The following is a 6,189-nucleotide window of genomic DNA, read 5'->3' on the forward strand; positions in this document are numbered from 1 at the left end:
TCTTTAAAACTTTTTCGCCAAGAAAAAATTAAAAAAACGAAAGAAAAAACGTGAAAAAAGACAAATTGCTTAAATATTTAAAACATTACCAAATTTAAAAAAAAATAATTTTGGGAGTTCAATTAAGCTGGAAATTATTAAAATAAATAAATTACTTTTAATTTTGGCATACATCTAGGAGTGTAAGCAATGCAGCGTTGTAATAATTATTCAAATAATAAAAAAATAGATTGCAGACACTGTTCCTTTTGAAAATTAAGATATTTTGTGTCATTTAATTTTCTGACCCGATGATAACTAAGGATGAACAACCCTAGCCGAACAATCATGAATATAACTAACTAACTCGCAGCATTCGTAAAATTTACAAATTATTCATTGAAAAGCATTATTTCATATGACGACAGAGCCTTGAAAAAAAGTCATTAAAACGCCATTTAAAAAAAAGAGAAAGAATTTGTAGAGAAAATCGTACATCTAGTATAACAGAAAAAACTATAACAATAATATTTTTTCCAATGCCCGCCTTGGGAATGATCTTTTGTCATACAGGCATCTGAAGGGTAGATTTGTTGACCACTTTTTCAGGGACACCATATTTTTTGGGCCAACGTTGCTCCCACAGTAAAGACAGATAGTACAGAGTATGAAAGAACATTCAGGCCTTTCCCGGTATTCGAACCCAGAACGTCTATGAAGCAATGCCAGTTCTCCAATCCCTACGCAGGGCGGTTGGCATAACAGTATTATAGACAGACAAATTAGAGCCTAATAGAAACCTCCTTAATTTCCAATAGGCAATTCTTCAATTTTATTTTAAACTTCGAATCCGAAGCAATTCTGTTTTGTTTATTATACCGAAGGTCAGATGGAATTTAAAATAAAAGACAGTGGTTTGCGAGTTTGTTTTAGTTTACAGTTATTTACTTATTACATTAATAACCACCTTTGACAACCAGGTGGGTATATAATTTACTGATATATTCTTTAATGATAACCAAACCGTTGGCATAGCTCAACTATAATAAATATTCTAGTTCTTTATATAACGATGGTATATGAAATTCGCCAAATAAATGCCAAATAAATTGCCAAAAAATGGCTTTTAGAAAGAAATTAAATTCGAAAAAAAAAAAAGAAAATTCTATATTATATGGGTAAAAATCCGAAGCCTTAAGCGAAACTATCTTAGGGAAATTGCCGAAAGAAAATATTAAGCCCCATTTAAGTTTTTTGTTAGTATTGATTTAACTTAGCTCAGATTTTTACAATAAAAGGATTATGTTTTTATTTGAAAATTTTCCTACGGCGATTATTACGGTGACTTAATTGGCGAATCTTTTCGTTTTTGTCTTACTTTTTTTACATGTTTTCTGAAATATATTTTAATAATTATATTAAACTTAGGGGAAGATAACGTTTAGATCTGAAAAGAAAAATTCTTATTTATTTTGGCGAAATATTATGCATAATATTATGAAGTTTTCATATTGCGTATTTCTATAAAAAAATAATCGATTCGGAAATCAGCATGAAGCACTTTGGCAAAGAAAAATGACAATCAAATTATTATTATTTCTGAAAATAAAGAATAATTTTAGAAATAAATTGCAAATTTATTAAAACTTTTTATTTTTATTTTTATTACAATTTTATTAACTTACTTAAATATCTATGAAGGTAAAATCTTGCAATCTAAATTTCGAACCTTTTCCGATTAGCCAATGTTCTCAAATTTATTATACAGTACCATTCCTGATGACAAAAGAGGTTTCAATCGTATATATAGGAAAACTTAATCTTCTTTTTATATCCTCTTAGAATTTTTCGCTAGTCATATTTTTGACCTGTTTCCGATTAGCTAAAGTACTTATATTTTAACTGCAGCTCTATGTCTGAGAAGAATACAAGTTTTAATTTTTTCTTGTTCATCGCAAGCAGTATTTATATCTTGTTTCCCTTTTGAATCTTTTGTTCCACTTCTATAGTTTTTTAGAACTTTGACAACTTTCTGACTAGCTAGTGTGTTCAAATTTTAACAAGACTTTTGTCATGGATGGCATGACAATACCAACCATCATAAACCAATTGTTTCCTGAGCAGCTGTAAAAAATTTCTATTCATTTCAACGCCTATACTCTGTTGCAAGTTAAGAAAATATAATTGCGAAAATGCATAAAGCATTTTATAAAAGTTTTTAACAAATTTTAGTCGCAAAAAAGCAGAGGTGGGACTCCTTTAAAGAGGAAAAATAGTTTGAAAAAACAAAATTTAAAAAAAATATTTACTGTGTATTTATAATTTCTAAACTCTCTCCTTGATTTGAATTTTGATGATCAACACCATTATTACGGATGTATAACAAAAAAATACATGGAGTTTTTTAAAAAAAAAACCTTTTAAAAAACAAAATTTAACTAATTTTAATTGTTAATTAAATTAGTTTATAAGCAATATCTTCTCCGCTAAAGGGATAAACAGAGGCATAGTGTAGAAAAGCAGAGTCAAAACTTGACAGGATTCAAAATGTAACTTTTAAAGTTAGTTCTAACTATACAAAGTCTAAAATCTCTATCTTAATTTGTTTTATTCTCTTAATTTGTTTAATTAACTATCATTAACACATAATATGTGTAAGATATGGTTTGCTCTATTTAATTAAATTAATGAATCACCAAAACACATTTCAAGGCGTAATATTGCCCAAAAAAGCTGTTGGTGAGTATTTAGTATTTTTGCGCACGTGTGATTGTAATGACGGAATCAGGTGTGGCTGGAAGTTTTATGGTATAATTGACTAATTGAAGATTGTGATGACAAACAGGATGATGGAAAATGACAGTTGAATATGAAAACGGGATCATAAATTATAATAAAACTTTTATTTAGTAGTATTTGTAGAGCTCGAGATACAAATTATAATTTTATCCATAAGACAATTTACCGACCTTTTTTTTGTTTTCATAGAGCAAGAAACACGGTAAGTTCTACCATATTCTAGTAGTTTTGACACTACTTTATTTCCCAGTGTGAAATCTATTAAAAAATATGCATATTTTAAATTGAATTTCTCAATAAACTATTTTACCGATTTTGCTCACATTTTGTTATTTTGCCATCTGAAATCACGTGCTTTAAAACAATGTAAAAAAATTGTATGCCTTACAGTTCAAAGTTTTTTCGACATGTAACTATAAATAAATAAAAAATAATAAATATTTACTAAAATTTACTTTTTTCATGGAATTTTCTTATTAAATTATTATGCAAAAAAGATAATAATTATCCTGGAATAAATTATTATCTATTTTTTCATGGAATAGATAAACAAGTTTTATAAATTTGTGTAAATTTTTTTCTTAAATTCGTTTAAAAATGTTCTCGAGATATGACGAAATACGCAAAAAGTAAAGTTAACTTTATGTGTTTCACACTTTGGATCGCTCTCCTGATCAAACTATGGAGACCATATTTCCCAGATTGCGGCTAACCCCTATATCTAGGAGGTCAGAAATCTGAATATGTTAAAAAAAGGCATGTTTATTCAGAGAAAGTACGTTTTGGTGTCTGATTTCGTAGATGCACTAATTAATTGACATATTTGAGGTCATCCCCTCGAACTATTGAGTCTAAGAACGTGGAAATCCGATTATTAGATTAAGGGGAGTCGGTACGTTGTATATAATTAATGTTAAATAGCATATATTTAGGAACAATTTTCTCAGAAAGTATGAGACATAGGACTTTGAAATTTTTTGTAGAGATTAAATGAACAATTTTATGTTTACAGAAGTGAAATTTTATCAAGAAATGCTTTAGTTTTTTTTTTAAAAAAATAAATGGCCAACAATAGTACAAAAATGAAGTTTTTCGCCACATGAACTACAATAAAAATTTTTTTTACTTATTTATTACTAAAATTTCACTTCGGTAAAGGTATTAACATACATATAATACGTAGTAAAAATTTCAAGACTATTGCTTGAGTAGTTTCTGAGAAAAATGTACCTAAAGACGAAAAAAACATGTTTTGAGAAAATCGAATTTTAAGTAAAACATTGGTGTTAATAAATAATTTATTCCCCATAACTTACAACTTTTTACAAATTTTAATGTATTTACATAAGCACTTCATAAATTAAGATAATTATTGATAGATATTTTACTTATTTGGAAACAAGAAGCAAATATTGCTCACAACAACTACATCGGAACATTACCGCTGAACATTAACAACATTAAAACACCAACTATTAAACTGTATACTCTAGTTGCAGATGCATTAAATTAATTTTACACATTAACATTATGACTATATAAATCTAAATCAATATAAAAATAAAATTTTATTACTTTAAAAATTATTAAAAATCAAAAATAGGCAAACATTTCCAAAACAAAATGCCCAATTTCAACAATCACTTTTAATTATTACAATTTTCACAAAGAATATAATATTATAGATATATTATCATATATCAAGATCCCATGAATAATTTATACCTTAAATTTAAAATGCACCTTTACCATATCCAGAAGTTTCTGGATTTCTTTGCGCATTGTCCTCTTCTCTTTTCCTTTTCAGCCGTTTCTCTTTCCTCTTTTCTTTTGTTTGCTCACGAAAAGCATATCTTGCACGAAGAAGTCTCTCTTTATCAAGCAACTTCAATGCAGAAACCGCATATTCTCCTGGATTTATGCCCATTTTTTGTAGAACGTGCAGTTTTGAAGAATTCCCATCATTGAATGAACATACAGCATCCAAAACGCCCAGCGAAAGTGATAGAATGTCGACAAATGTAGACTTGGGAACACGTGACCAAATCACATTATTCACGCTCTCGTTTGGGTTTTGAGTCTTACCGTGTAAACATTTTTCCAAGAGATCGGGACGAGATAAATCCCTGAAGATTGGACGCATGGCTTCGACAACTGCTACCGGGAGATTGTTCTTATGAACATATACTTCACCCTTGATCTCTGCTTTTCTATATCCACACCAGGAGTCATTACCTCTCGGACAGAACCCATGTTGCGGACTTTGATCTGTAGATACTTTGTGAAGGAAAATTGCCCAAATAGCTTGCTTCATATTTTTCACACTATCTAAGTTTCGACGTATGGCCAACCCATAATATGTCTGGATTTTATCGATTTCGCTATTAGTCAACCGCCTTTTTCCTGATAGCCCTTTGCCATCAGATAACACTTTCCCTTTCATATCTGTCTTGAGTCTACGAAGTCGGGTTCCCATGCGCTTCATAACGTGGCCAATGCATTCAAGCTTCACAACAGGATGTTGGTCGCCATAAATTTTCTTTTGTGAGATGCTGTCGAAAGCTTTAGAATCACCATCTCCTAAGTAAGTTGTATAGCGGAGATCATTTAGTGACAAAGATCGCTCAAACATTTTAAAAGCACCTTTGGATTCCATTAGCCCACTTGAACCAACATGATTACGCTTGCAATTATGTTGGTGATTTGATTTGTTGGGACATCTGCAGAATTTCGAAAGAACCTCAACATCAAGCACCTTACCAGTGTCTACACTGGTAAGGGTGACAACTCCATTTAGGGAAGTAAAACCTCTCTTCTGCCAACTTCCATCGACTGCAACAGCTATATTTTTATTATCCTCATTTTCTGATTTAGCTTCTACTGCAGCCTTCTTCATAGATAGCGCAGAAACTTGCTTCACAGCGGTCAGGAGTCTTTCATTATATAACGAAAATCTTGTTGGAGGCTGTGGAAGATTCATTATTGCACAAAGCATTCTGCCACTTTCAGCTCCTTTCCCAATAGAGCGTAAAGCATACACAAATCTACTATTGATAGTGGCTACTTTACTTTCTTTGTGGCATTCCGAAGATTGAAATTTATGCTCAAAAGTACAATTAGAACATTTCAAAAGGAACGACACATTCAATCCAAAATTCGGTTTCATAACTTGAAGTTGAAGGCCATTGTCACAATTCTTACACCGTATAATATTTTCGAATAAGCTGGCAAGAATTTTCACATCAAAAATGACGTTAAAATTAGAACTATTTTCTTCAAAAGATGAAAAAGATTCGCTTAAATCAGGAATTTTCCTTTCTTTAGCAGAACAGTTTGCATTTTCAAGATGAGAATTTTCGTTTTGTTTTGCAACTCTTCCTTTAAAGAAAGTTCCTTTTCTTTTTTTGAAAG

The sequence above is a fragment of the Parasteatoda tepidariorum genome, chromosome 9 (assembly GCF_982258835.1).
Source record: "Parasteatoda tepidariorum strain Cologne lab strain chromosome 9, Ptep-v5.0, whole genome shotgun sequence".
NCBI classification, from domain to species: domain Eukaryota; kingdom Metazoa; phylum Arthropoda; class Arachnida; order Araneae; family Theridiidae; genus Parasteatoda; species Parasteatoda tepidariorum.